Raw genomic sequence first — 14,320 nt, forward strand, 5'->3', positions numbered from 1 at the left:
ACTATCTTCATATTCTATTGGTTCTAATTCTTCTGAGTTCTCACCTTCTGTTTCAGTAATATAAAATTCATCTTCTTTATGCCATTTATCATCGCTGGCTCTTATTTGTTCTAGACTCATTATAAATTCTGTTGTTCCTATATATTTGACACCTTTTTGTTTTAATTTAGGGCATTTATTAGCATAATGTCCTTTCTCATTACAATTCCAACATTTACATTCTGTAAGTTTAGTATTTTTATCCCTTAGTGGTCTTTCTCGTCTTTTCCTAAATTTTCGTTTATATCTAAATCTGTTCCGATTTTCGGGATTATTTTTATATCGTCTAAATCGTTTTCGTCGAAATCGTCCATTATCATACTTGTTAGTATAAGACTTCTTATATGTCGGATTATGTCTATAAGTGCGATTAGGAGTATATCGTCTATATTTTCTCCTAATTTTATCATCACAACCAAAAACTAACCGTTTTTCCGTGAATCCACATATTTCTCGTAACCCGAGTTTCTTATCCTTTTTAACCTTTTGTTGAACTCTATATTCTTCACATTTTCGCATAAGATAAGCTCGTAGTACTCTAATTCTTTCTCCTAATGTATTTTCTTTTGGTTCTAATTGAGTATATTCTTTTGAAACTTCTACGTTGTATGGGTTTGGTAAGTGGTCATAATATAGTTGTTGGTATATCAATCCTTCTTGTGGTAAAAACCTAGCTTCATAAAAGAACTTAGTAAAACTGATAGTATATTCTGGTAATTTACTAATTTTACAACATTTCATGTTATTCAAATTCATTATTATTTCAGCTTTTCTTTCAGCAAATACTGTTTCTCTAGCCACTAACCATCTTTCTCCTAAAAATTCTCTTTTTAATACCATATCGAATAATAATAACATTGATTTCCAATCATGAGCACAAGCTTCTATTTGTGGTCTTAACTGATGAGTTATTGATTCCATCCAAAATCCTACTTTTCCTATCATTGTTTTAGATATTAGGTCATACATATAGTCTAAATTTTCAGTGTGAGATGAATTCATTAAGGCTATGTACATTCCTAAATTCCAATCATTTATTCGTCTACTTATTTCTTGTTCATCATAGACATTATCTAAGTCTAAAAAATATCCATTTGGATTTAATCCTTGAGACATAGATCCTATAAATTCTTTAAAGTCTCCTTGTTGGCCTATAGGTATATGTTGTGGAATCGTAGGTACTCTTTTAGTTACTACGTCTAAATTGGGGTCTATCATTTCTTCTTCTGGATAATTATCGGCATCTTCGTTTACTATATTTTCTGATCCTATATCTGATTCTTCATACCTAGTGTATTTGTTGTTGTATTCGTTGTTTTCTATATCACTTTCTGGTTCTTCTTCTATTATTGCATTAATGTTCTTCATTTGTTCTAATGCTTTCATTATTTGATGATTTTCTTCTATTAATTTTGTTTCATCTTTATTTTCTTCTTCTATATACCCAATGATTTTTAGTTTATTTTCACTTTGAGTATCTGAACTATCTGAACTATCACTACTACTGTTACTGATGTGAATAGTTTTCCCTTTTACTTCTTTAACCATTGTTCTTAAGACTCTTACTTCTTCCTTTAATTCTTTTAATTCATCTGTAATGTGGATTAGCTCTGTTTTTGTTTGTTTTAATTCTAGCTTTGTTTCTTTTAATTCTTTTTTAGTATTTTTAAATTTGTGTTTATATTTTTTATATTTTTCGACCCATTCTGTACTCGAATTTATGACTAATTTTATGTTTTCTTTTTGTAGGTCTTTGATTTCTTTATGTTGTTTTTCGATTTTTAGTTGAAGGTATTCGGCTTCGGTGCTTACGTCTACATTGGATGGTTTAGCATCATTGTCTTTGAGTTTGCTGTTTTTTAGCGGTTCATATTTGTATTTTTCCTTTTCAATAATTTCTTGGGCGTGATTTTTAAGAAATGTTATTACACTATGTTCTTGTTCGGCCATTAGATTAGAATTGTCCTTTTTTGTGTAAATCGGTTAACAGATCTAAGTTTTTATTTACGGTTGTAGGGATTTTAGGTTTTATTTCACTTATATCCATCATTATTGGGTCCTTGCTTCGTCTCCAAACATCTATGGGTACTATTTCTGGAGTTTTAGTTTGTGTTATAGTAATGTTTAGATTTTCTCCTGAGGTAATGCTACAGCTTTCTTCTATGGGTCTTTTTCTTTTGTCTATATTAGCTACTAACATGTTTAATTTTTCCAAAATTATCTTAAACGTTGGTATTTCCGATGTATTCCACAGTTTTGTTAATTCATGTGTTATCATTTCTTGGATTTGAATATGGTTTTCTTGTATTAAACTAAGAGTATTCTTTAATTGTTCTTTTGCTACAATCTCTATCCATATTTGGTCCAATTTTTGGTTAGGATCACTCATCTTTGTAGATTCTTTTTATCCATCCGTCTTCAAGTTTGATCCATTCTTTCTTAGGTGGTTCTAATAAAGAGTTTAATTGTTTGATTTCACATTCTAGTCTCTGTTGTTTAGATTCAATTTCTAAATATTTTAGCAGAGACAATCATAGAATCTCAACTAAAATATTTAGAAAAGTAGAAATGATTAAATGCCTAATTAATTTCACAATCGTGATTTTTCAGAATTATACACACTAGATAATGGATATACCAGTTGAAAGTCTTAGGATTATTGCTGAAAAACCATTAATTTATAATCAGGATATCAATCAACATATTATAAGTTGTAGAAGAGCATTACAAATTATGGAATTAAAAGATAGACAATTAGAAGTAGCACAAGGTGCTTTAGATGCTAAGCGTATTGAAAAGATAAAATTACAAAAAAGAGTTTTTGACTTAGAAGATGAAGTAAAACGATTAGAAGAAAAACATAGAGAGCAAGAAGAGACAATAGAAATTCAAAAACAAATAATTACTGAAAGTTACAGACATATTCAAGTTTTAATCAATGGAAGAGAATAAAGAAATAACAGAACAAACCCATACAGAAAATACTAATATCTACTATCAAATGGATACTTATGAAGGTGGTATAACTCAAACTTTAAGTTTTAAACCAGATATTTATCAGAAAATACAAGATGAAACTGAAGAGCTATCTGTAAATAAGATATTTAAAACAAAATGGTTTGAGAGAAATAAAAATATACGATATATTGTTCAGAAGCATGAGAATATTATAGATACAACTACTATAAATGGTAGAGCAAGGATAAATTTAATAACAAATGACGTAATAAAAAGAGAATTATCCAAATTATCACATAAAGAAGCAAAGAAATATAGGAATATTTACTTTGGAGGAATAGAATTCACTATAAAAGCATATTTTCAGAAAAATATCGATACTCCTATTCAAATATATGTATTAGATGATAGAATATTAGATAATATCCAAGATGCCTTAATAGCAGTAGTAAGAGGAAACTTAATTTATCAGAAACTTAAATTCACAATTCAACCAGATTTTAGTATCTCATTAGAAGATAAACATAAAGATCTAGCTTTAACACTCTATTATAAATTAGAAGGAATAAGAATGCCCCCAGGAAGTAAAGTAATTAGTATAGAAACAAAAATGATATATGCCCTTACAGGTAATCATCATATCAGAAAACAAAATGATAGGGATATATTAGTACCAAAATTATATCAGGAAATATTAGAACCACTAGAACATAAGGAAAATTCCATCATAACAATACCAGACGAAATATGTATAGATTTTAATTCTAGAAAACTACAACCAATCCAGAAATTATTACCTAGGATAGAAGGAGGAAGGTTAAGTTTTAAGAAAGACATAATAAGACAACCGAGAACATTAGATTTATTACATACATATTATGAAGATAAGTTACGAATAAAAGTAATATTATTTAATGAGCTACGAGCAACTGACTGTATAGCTGAAATTAATACAGGAACCAAAAGTTTAGTACATATTAGCCAAATAAATGAGAATAAATGTGAACTAATCGAACCACAAACTTATAACTGTCCAAATAGTACAAGAGAAATAATCATAACTAAAAGCATAAGAATTAGATTTAAAATTCAAGATCTAGAATATGAGATAATTGTAGGAGTAACAGAATATGATAGTACATATGCACTATTATTAGGATACGACTTTTTAAATAAAATAAAATATAAGATAAATAATGAAGGAATTACGATAGAGGACCAAAACAAAATACGGTATATAAATAAAATATGAACATACGACAACAACTTGATAAAAAAGAGAAAAAATTACAAATAATAAAAACTATTATGGCAGAGACAATCATAGAATCTCAACTAAAATATTTAGAAATTGAATCTAAACAACAGAGACTAGAATGTGAAATCAAACAATTAAACTCTTTATTAGAACCACCTAAGAAAGAATGGATCAAACTTGAAGACGGATGGATAAAAAGAATCTACAAAGATGAGTGATCCTAACCAAAAATTGGACCAAATATGGATAGAGATTGTAGCAAAATAACAATTAAAGAATACTCTTAGTTTAATACAAGAAAACCATATTCAAATCCAAGAAATGATAACACATGAATTAACAAAACTGTGGAATACATCGGAAATACCAACGTTTAAGATAATTTTGGAAAAATTAAACATGTTAGTAGCTAATATAGACAAAAGAAAAAGACCCATAGAAGAAAGCTGTAGCATTACCTCAGAAGAAAATCTAAACATTACTATAACACAAACTAAAACTCCAGAAATAGTACCCATAGATGCTTGGAGACGAAGCAAGGACCCAATAATGATGGATATAAGTGAAATAAAACCTAAAATCCCTACAACCGTAAATAAAACCTTAGATCTGTTAACCGATTTACACAAAAAAGGACAATTCTAATCTAATGGCCGAACAAGAACATAGTGTAATAACATTTCTTAAAAATCACGCCCAAGAAATTATTGAAAAGGAAAAATACAAATATGAACCGCTAAAAAACAGCAAACTCAAAGACAATGATGCTAAACCATCCAATGTAGACGTAAGCACCGAAGCCGAATACCTTCAACTAAAAATCGAAAAACAACATAAAGAAATCAAAGACCTACAAAAAGAAAACATAAAATTAGTCATAAATTCGAGTACAGAATGGGTCGAAAAATATAAAAAATATAAACACAAATTTAAAAATACTAAAAAAGAATTAAAAGAAACAAAGCTAGAATTAAAACAAACAAAAACAGAGCTAATCCACATTACAGATGAATTAAAAGAATTAAAGGAAGAAGTAAGAGTCTTAAGAACAATGGTTAAAGAAGTAAAAGGGAAAACTATTCACATCAGTAACAGTAGTAGTGATAGTTCAGATAGTTCAGATACTCAAAGTGAAAATAAACTAAAAATCATTGGGTATATAGAAGAAGAAAATAAAGATGAAACAAAATTAATAGAAGAAAATCATCAAATAATGAAAGCATTAGAACAAATGAAGAACATTAATGCAATAATAGAAGAAGAACCAGAAAGTGATATAGAAAACAACGAATACAACAACAAATACACTAGGTATGAAGAATCAGATATAGGATCAGAAAATATAGTAAACGAAGATGCCGATAATTATCCAGAAGAAGAAATGATAGACCCCAATTTAGACGTAGTAACTAAAAGAGTACCTACGATTCCACAACATATACCTATAGGCCAACAAGGAGACTTTAAAGAATTTATAGGATCTATGTCTCAAGGATTAAATCCAAATGGATATTTTTTAGACTTAGATAATGTCTATGATGAACAAGAAATAAGTAGACGAATAAATGATTGGAATTTAGGAATGTACATAGCCTTAATGAATTCATCTCACACTGAAAATTTAGACTATATGTATGACCTAATATCTAAAACAATGATAGGAAAAGTAGGATTTTGGATGGAATCAATAACTCATCAGTTAAGACCACAAATAGAAGCTTGTGCTCATGATTGGAAATCAATGTTATTATTATTCGATATGGTATTAAAAAGAGAATTTTTAGGAGAAAGATGGTTAGTGGCTAGAGAAACAGTATTTGCTGAAAGAAAAGCTGAAATAATAATGAATTTGAATAACATGAAATGTTGTAAAATTAGTAAATTACCAGAATATACTATCAGTTTTACTAAGTTCTTTTATGAAGCTAGGTTTTTACCACAAGAAGGATTGATATACCAACAACTATATTATGACCACTTACCAAACCCATACAACGTAGAAGTTTCAAAAGAATATACTCAATTAGAACCAAAAGAAAATACATTAGGAGAAAGAATTAGAGTACTACGAGCTTATCTTATGCGAAAATGTGAAGAATATAGAGTTCAACAAAAGGTTAAAAAGGATAAGAAACTCGGGTTACGAGAAATATGTGGATTCACGGAAAAACGGTTAGTTTTTGGTTGTGATGATAAAATTAGGAGAAAATATAGACGATATACTCCTAATCGCACTTATAGACATAATCCGACATATAAGAAGTCTTATACTAACAAGTATGATAATGGACGATTTCGACGAAAACGATTTAGACGATATAAAAATAATCCCGAAAATCGGAACAGATTTAGATATAAACGAAAATTTAGGAAAAGACGAGAAAGACCACTAAGGGATAAAAATACTAAACTTACAGAATGTAAATGTTGGAATTGTAATGAGAAAGGACATTATGCTAATAAATGCCCTAAATTAAAACAAAAAGGTGTCAAATATATAGGAACAACAGAATTTATAATGAGTCTAGAACAAATAAGAGCCAGCGATGATAAATGGCATAAAGAAGATGAATTTTATATTACTGAAACAGAAGGTGAGAACTCAGAAGAATTAGAACCAATAGAATATGAAGATAGTGAAACTAATAACTAATGGTAGCCATATATGTAGAAGCACCGGTAGAATATAAACCTAATAAGATTATAAAACGCCGCATATTTATAGATAGTGGAGCTGATATATGTTTAGCGAAGCAAGATGTACTAGTTTCCCATAAATGGAAAAGATCTAAAGGACATAAGGTCAGAGTTACAGGATTTAATGAACAAATGAAAGAATTAGATATTATAGCCGAAAATATGAGATTAATACTTAACAAGACAATCTTTCGATTACCCATAATTTATCAAGAAAATAATATGAAACAACATATATTATTAGGAAATAATTTTCTTGATTTCTTTAAAGTCCAGCTAATCAAACCTGAAACCATAAGTCTTTTAACTCCTTGTAATAAATGGATTATCCTTAAGCGCGTCCTACCTTTATATCCACTCACAATACATAATATCAAAACAAATAGAGATACTAATTTAGAACTTTTAAAACAAAAATATTTAGACCATTTAAAGATCAACTTTGGAGAAAACCCTATAACGTTGTGGGAAAAAGAAAAGATATATGCTAAGATAGAACTCATAAACCCTAATGATGTTGTTCGCACTAGACCAATAAGATATAGTCCTGATGATCAAAAGGAATTTGAAATACAAATAAAAGAATTATTAGACTTAAAATTAATTCAAGAAAGTAAAAGCCCTCATAGTAGCCCGGCATTCTTAGTAAGAAAACATAGCGAACAAAAGAGAGGCAAAGCAAGAATGGTAATAGATTATCGAGAACTAAATAAAAAAACGATTTTTGATGGATATTTTTTACCTTATAAGAGAAATTTAATTAATAGATTATCAGGAAAAAAGTGGTTTAGTAAATTTGATTGTAAAAGTGGCTTTTGGCAAATTAAGCTTACTAAAGAATCAAGACCTTTAACAGCATTTAGTGCACCACAAGGACATTATGAATGGATTGTGTTACCTTTTGGTTTGAAAAATGCACCCCAGATATTTCAACGACGAATGGATACGATATTTAGAAAATTAAATGACTTCTGTGTAGTTTATGTCGATGATATATTAATCTATAGCAATAATATAGCAGACCATTTACAGCACCTAGATGCATTTATAAAAACAGTACGACAACATGGAATCCTTTTATCTGAAAAGAAATCAGAAATCTTTAAAAATAAAATAGAATATTTAGGATATATAATAGATAGTGAAGGATTACAACTACAAGATCATATCGTAACTAGAATCGAAAATTTTAAAGAAAAATTAGATACTAAGAAAGAAGTCCAACAATTTCTAGGAATAATAAATTATGCATCAGATTATATAAAAGACTTACCAAAATTACGACAACCCTTGCAAGAGCTAATTAAGAAACATAAAGTATTTGAATGGACGACAACTCACACTGATACTATAAGAAAAATAAAAGAAGCAGTAAAAGTTCTCCCAAAATTAAGACTACCTAAAGATAATGATCAATTAGAATTATATACAGATGCTAGTGATATCGGGTGGGGAGCAGTACTCATCGCATATAGAAAAGAAGATATAGACAAAGAAACTCCTTTAATATGTGGCTATAGATCAGGAACTTGGAAACCCTCAGAGAAAAATTATCATATCAATGAAAAAGAATTACTAGCTGTTAAAAATGGAATTAAAGGATTTAGGTATCATTTGTTACCTATAGAATTTATCATAAGAACAGATAATACACAAGTAGGAGCATTTATCAGAAATAAAATAGATCCCCTACCAGAATTGAACAAAAGAAGGCATTGGCAAAGTTTTTTCAATTGCTATAATTTTGTTGTTAAACCTATCTCTGGAAAACGAAATATCTTAGCTGATTTTTTGAGCAGGAATGGAGATAATGATCCAGCGAATATCAGAAATCAGAAATCAGAACCGCCAGATGCTGGCAATGATCAGAAATCATGAGAACTTTCTGGACAACCTTGAGGAAGAACTCAAGAAACTCCAGTCTCAGAACAATCAGAATATACGAACCATGACTCCTAGATCATCTTATGAGTTGTTAGGAGATCTTCATAAGAAGCCAATTGAGCTGCCAACTTCATCTAGTGGACTCTCAGGAGCCACCACCTTGAACCATTCTAAGCTGATTAATCAGAACTCATCAGAAATCACAACCTCCCAGGTTATACAATTCCCTCCAGAAATGACAGAAGCATATAAGAATATCATGAAATTTTTTACATATAAGAAGAGTCAAACCGTATATAGAACCATTAAGATGACCAAATACCCTAGGTATATATGCTCAGAAGACTGCAGTCCAGATGTTGTTCAGAAACTATTTCGATATGGATTTCTGGACAAAGTCATGACTGATGAGAGCCTTAATAGTGTTTCAAAACTCCCATCTATCATACCCAGATCCATTGACGAACTTGGATTAAGATTTGGAAGAGGAATATTTTGTGTTCAAATTTTTGATGCTGCTATGGACTTAGAAGGGAAACCGATAATAATTGCTCAGATTTTTAAGACTGGTAGAAACACTAAGATTGATGTAGATAATTCCGACCATCAATGGGACATTCCATGCAAATTAGAAAATTTTAAATCTTGGTTAGGAGAAAAACGAGCACATGGAATCCATACGATCAAATGTAGACTCGAAGACTATATTAGAAATAAAAAGGTGGCTATAATAGCCAGATCGAATCATGGAGAAGTTGAAGAAATGATAACTATCAACTATTTAATGGAAATGGGTGATGAAACGAGTCAACAAATTTTGATAGAAATGCATACGAAATTGATGGATAAGAAATATAAACATAGTTCAGATACATTAGCCCATTATGAATCTATATATGGCCCAAGAAAATCATGTTTAATTAGAATTGAGCCCATAAGACCTGAGCCCATGAATATTGACTCCATAAGGCCCAAAGAAGAAGCCCATCCAAGAAAAGAGGAGGATCCATTTATTTAGAAAATGAGATAAAAATGGATAAGAAAAATAAGAAATATAAGAACGAGGTGTCAATACCTAAAGAAAAGGTGGCAATAAGATCAACACGTGGCAAGACATGAAGATATGAAGAGACATGTGTCCAAAGAAGAAGCATGAGGTGGAAACATTAGAGATTAGTGGCAAGATGTAAAGCTTGAGGTGGAAGAGCAAAATAAGAAGCATTCGACACGTGTAACCTAAAAGTTTGTACTTTTAACTTTTGTGATGATGTAATCTCCTTTTTGGTAATTTCACCTTTGATCTTCTACCTATATAAGGAGAAGACATATGATGTATGAGATATAACTTGCTTTGAGCAATAAAAGCTTTCTTTCTCTCTATATCCATGGCTTTCTAAACTTCCCCTTTTAGCATCCATAGTTGTTAACTACTTAAGTTTAACTTCCGTATAGCATATTAGTTTAAAAAGATCCAGAGTTATAAAGCAACAATAGTTAGCCTTCAGACAAATCCAAGAGGTGTGTAGAGATGCTGGAACACAGCCATAACCCATGATGATGATGAGAGGGTGTCAGGCAGAGTTCAGAAGTCTCCACTGAGGATTGCTTTGAAAGGTATACTAGAGTTCCTCTATAACTCTTGTTCTAATGAAATTAATTTGTTATCATTAGTTACACTTAAAGGTTTAATATATTATGGATGTTAAATTTCATTTAACAATGTTTACTTCAGCAGTCGTTTGTCTTCCTACCCTTTTTAGGGTCATAAGAGCGATCCTGCACACATTATACACATCAGAAAAAACGGTCCACATAGTAAAGGCTACTCCTCCCTTAACCAAAGGTCCAGGGTTTGATCCTCACCTTTGGGAATGGAAAGAATTTTCGTGGCCAGCAGTTCCACCCATAGAGGTGCAAACCATCTGCGAAAGTGAATAGTCACGCCTGTCGGCGGTGGATACACTTACGAACCCAAATTAATTATTTTAATAATTTAATTAATATTTCATTTATTATAATGAAAAAATCTCGAGCCCCGGCAGGCGGCCAGAGAATTGAGAATTTTTTTAGTAATGGTGTCTGGTAATATTTTGGAGAGAATTATATTGACTCTATGTAGTATTATATCAATGTTTAAAGGTATATGAGATGGTTAAGGATACTTATTTTTATTTAAGAGTTCTTATGTTCGGCTCTTTTCAACCTCATTTTCTTTCAAAAAGTTTTTATTTATTTTTATTTTATTTTTCAATAATTATAAAAACATGTTACCATTATTAATTAATTTAAATGGACTCTTTATTTTTTATTTTGATAATACTTTTGAATTCATTTTTTTTTGGTTAAACCATCCGGCACTCCGAACCACATTTAGCCGACTAATCCGGATTCGGGACGGGTCCAAGGATTACGGTATTTACGGTATTTAAACCGAAATGGACTCTTTATTTTTTATTTTGATAATACTTTTGAATTCATTTTTTTTTTTGGGTTAAACCATCCGGCACTCCGAACCACATTTAGCCGACTAATCCGGATTCGGGACGGGTCCAAGGATTACGGTATTTAAACCGTTCCCAATCGCCATTGTGGGGGATCGATCCTGAGACCGCCCTACTAAGCGTAGCCCCATGATACCACTGCGCCAACCAACGATTAGTACTTTTGAATTCATTTTTAATATGTCTTTACCATTAAAAAAAATAGACATATTTAATATTCATTTTTATTATGTCTTTGCCATTAAAAAAAGTAAACATGTTTGATTTTCTATTAGTTCAATGCTAGTTTCTAAAAAAATGATAACATTTTTACAGTTTTAATGCGTTGAAGGCTAAAAATTTTTTGCTCTGGACTTTAAAAATTTACCATCAACCGTACAATTAATTTCGATTTTTTTTTACGTTTTGAAATTTTTTTTACTGATATGTTTGAGTCCCGGGTCATCCGAGGTCTTGATTCTGCCACTGTTCAAGTTTAAAGGGAAAAAAACAGATTAGCTTTTTCTATTTTAGTTAAGGCTTCTCCCAACTTTTTAAACAGGCTTAATACATCATTTTGCCCCTAAACTTATCCAAAAAACTTGATTGGTTCTCTGAACTTTTAAAGTGTCTCAACTTGCATAAAATGTTAAGTTAGCTCTATGAACTTGCGTAAAATATAATCAATTGATCACTCGGTTGCAAAAAAAATAGGTTAAATGCGGAAGATGTATTCCACGTATCTTATAATATTATTACATAATTCAAAAATAGATTTAAAAATGAAGTTATTACTTGCTCAAGTATAAAACTTGTCTTCTCTTATATTAGAACCGCATACCCCGATTTTGGTTGTTTTACTTTTTTTAAGACTTGTGCAATACATCTTCCGCATTTAACTTACTTTTTTACAACCGAGTGATCAATTGATTACATTTTGTGCAAGTTCAGTTGGCTAATTGAACATTTTATGTAAGTTGAATGGGCTATGAGGACACTTTAAAAGTTCATGAGACCAATCAAATTTTTTGAACAAGTTCAGAAGACAATTGGTATATTAAGCCTTTTAAAAATGTTTTCATTGTTAACTAAGTTACCCCTGTAATATTTATTCAAAATATAGTGAATTGGATGTGAATTTAGAAAATGAAAATAAGCAAAATAATATATATATATATATATATATATATATATATATATATCCAAGTATCTGAATCTTGACTAATTGTCCGAATGTCTTGTTGTTTCTTCCGTATATTAACCTGTAAAACAAAACTAAGGTTAGAGTGGGGTTGGAGTCTGGTGAACCTGCTCTGATGCCTAAGTCAGTAAAGTGCTTAGAAATGATTGAAGGGTATGGACTAGTTGTCATATCATAATTAACGTACCGTATGGTGTGGTAATACCTGTCTAGAAGTCCTTTAGATATTAGGATTCCTTCTCGTATTAGGAGTCTAGTCGTAAGAGAATTCCTTTGCAATGTAGAACTCTAGTTGTAACTTGTATGGGGATTTCCCTTATAGGAGAAATGTTTGAATAGAAGTTTCTTAATGATCTGAATGTCCGTTTACAGACGAATAACATTAGAAGTATGGTTGCAAGCAAATTAATTGTAACATCCTGGCTCAATACCATGTAGATATTGTCCATTTTGATCCAAATCTAACACATTAGACCTCACGGCTTTAAAACGCATCTTCATATATTGGATTCTCACCTTACTAATAAGCCACATTTACTCTCAATGTGGGATTCAGTTCATTTATGTCCTCATCACCATCCCTTAGGGCCTCTTTTTGCTCAGTATAGATATATAATCACATTATACTATCTAACTAACAGTATCCCTTTAATTGATTTAACCATAAATATAATCTAATTACATTTATCTAAATAAATCAATTTATCCATTTTAATTTATTAACTATAAATTTCGGCCCCCATGTATCTCTCTCTTAAATTACCGTTCCGTCCTCTGATATTAATTTTGTGTGTGACCCACTAGGTTCTTACCGCAGTTAGTCGTATATATGTTTATTTAAATTAATTTTACTGAATTAATTTAACCTAAACATATAACAGAATGAGTGCGCAAACTGTTTTATTAGAATTGTCACATTCCTCAAGAGCGATAAGAAGTCATGTTGATTCCGACATTTGCCTTTCCATATTAGGTCTAATATAAATTCGATCATTCATCAGCTATATCCTTAGACGAATCTGTAACTATGGAATATGTCAAGTTACATATAATGAGACGTCTTTTTTACTTGTTCCGGTAAAATTAACTCCGAATAGATAGGTTAAGTGAAATCTCTCTTTCTACTCTTAACCTTATTACCTTGCAAGGATTCCAATTAATTCTTCCACAAGTGGTCCGTGGATATATCTCCTCTCTATCAGGAGTAACGAATGACCAATCTAACATTACCTATCATACAATTACTTTATGTGATACCCAACCTTGCTCTCACACACCCTAGGGCCCCCTGTAGTGGATCGTACTCGCACAGAGTCAAAACATCACACTCCATAATCCATAATCACTAATTAATATTTATTTGAGTCTGATGATTACTTATACCTACTAATACCATTTGAGATGAAACATGTGACACTAGATAAATTCATTCATCATGTTATCTCAAGTCGAGTCCCCAATCCTAATGAACTCTTTCACCGGATCCATATGACTACCTAGATATCTTAATACCTAAAGCTCGTGAGATCAGCTCTCCGTTCACAATAGAAGACATTATCACATGCAAATCTCAACAGTATTATGATAATCTCATAAACACATTACTTGAGTTGAAATTGTTTTAAGTTTATCAGTTTATTATAAAGTTCAGTCTAACTTCATGATTGTATAAACATTTTATGATCACTTAAATAAACTTTGAGATTTATTTTATTTAACTTGATTAGTTCTGATAAAAGATAAATGTTTTTATATAGTCAAACATACTATATCTTATAAAACAAACGATAACGAAACGATTCA

This window comes from Euphorbia lathyris, chromosome 1 (assembly GCF_963576675.1).
Source record: "Euphorbia lathyris chromosome 1, ddEupLath1.1, whole genome shotgun sequence".
NCBI classification, from domain to species: Eukaryota; Viridiplantae; Streptophyta; class Magnoliopsida; order Malpighiales; family Euphorbiaceae; genus Euphorbia; species Euphorbia lathyris.